The following is a 1,246-nucleotide window of genomic DNA, read 5'->3' on the forward strand; positions in this document are numbered from 1 at the left end:
TTAAAACCTCAGCTCCTGGAAGAACCATTTGTTCTTGCCCGTCCTGTACCTCTCCTGGAAGTTTACCTTGGCTACTAATCAAGCCTTGCATTTAAGAGCAGGGTCTCTGAAGACATCCTTGTTGACGACAGTTTTGTCCAAGGGGATATGCACAGAGTACTTTATGGGCATGCATGATTGTAGTTATAAACTTTCACAAAAGACTTGATCTTTGACCTCTTGATGATTTCCTTCTTTCCCATGGCAGCTTGTCACTTTGCAGGGATAGCGGTCAATTCTAGCCACCAGAGCATGGCTGTAGGGACAGTCTGAGGTATCAACATCAACATTCTTCATGGTAACTGCTTTGCATCCGGAGTAGTGACTGGCCAGGACCAGCATCACCTTCCCCAGTTTCATGAACTTGCCCATCTTGATGCCATCTAGATGAACTTGCCCATCTTCGAGCCTCTAGAAGAAAGCTCTGGTGGTATTTTAAATGGCACAAGACACATCTCATTCAGAGCACAGAAACAGAATGAAGAGTGGCTGTACCGTCCACTCCTTGGCCTGGCATCATTCCAGCCCATTTGCCCCAGTGCTGGACTGCACTCCTCCAACATTGACCACTATGGCCTCCTGCTCTCTCGGGCTCCACACTCGCATTCTTGCTCCTCCCCTGATTTGCCAAACGTGCTTATTGGACTAACAATGGGTTTGTCCTTGACTTTACACCCTGTTGACCTCTTTGATTATGGAGATCCAGTTTTCACTTCAGACCCCAACTCAGACCCTGGTGCTCTTAGTTTTGTTCACTGGCCAGTGGCCTGTCTGGGTCCACAGATCCCGGCAACTTCAACCACTTCAAAACACCAGGCCCTGCCAACCACAGACGGCAGGCCACACTTGCCAGCTGCAATCTGGGGCTATCTTCCAGGAGACCCTCTTGCCTGTGCTACGAGCCCACTTCCATTCAGTTCCAAACCCTTAACTTAGCAACTCCGATCTCAGTAGCCTCCTGACTTCATACTGCATGTGTTCTTCCCACTATTTACACTCAGATTACCTCTACAGACTTTGGCCTTATTCACCTTTACCGCTCCATGTGCCCTCTAAAACCCTTTGGCTTCCCTGCCCCCCCGTACCTGGCCCACTGCAAGGAGAAGTCATAGCCTCACCATCACCAGTGTGGAACATTCCACTGGCCCCTGAGGAGTGGGCATAAGCCAATCAGGAGAATGATTTTCCTGATAAACCAGTCAGAGAG

The 1,246-nt window shown here is 49.4% G+C and overlaps 1 pseudogene; it reads right to left on the minus strand.

Annotated features, from left to right (window-relative positions):
* LOC132661434 (large ribosomal subunit protein eL27 pseudogene) lies at positions 1-411 on the minus strand (annotated as a pseudogene).
* Between the last annotated feature and the right edge of the window lie 835 nt (positions 412-1,246).

Source organism: Panthera onca, chromosome A3 (assembly GCF_046562875.1).
Source record: "Panthera onca isolate mPanOnc1 chromosome A3, mPanOnc1 haplotype 2, whole genome shotgun sequence".
Lineage (NCBI taxonomy): Eukaryota > Metazoa > Chordata > Mammalia > Carnivora > Felidae > Panthera > Panthera onca.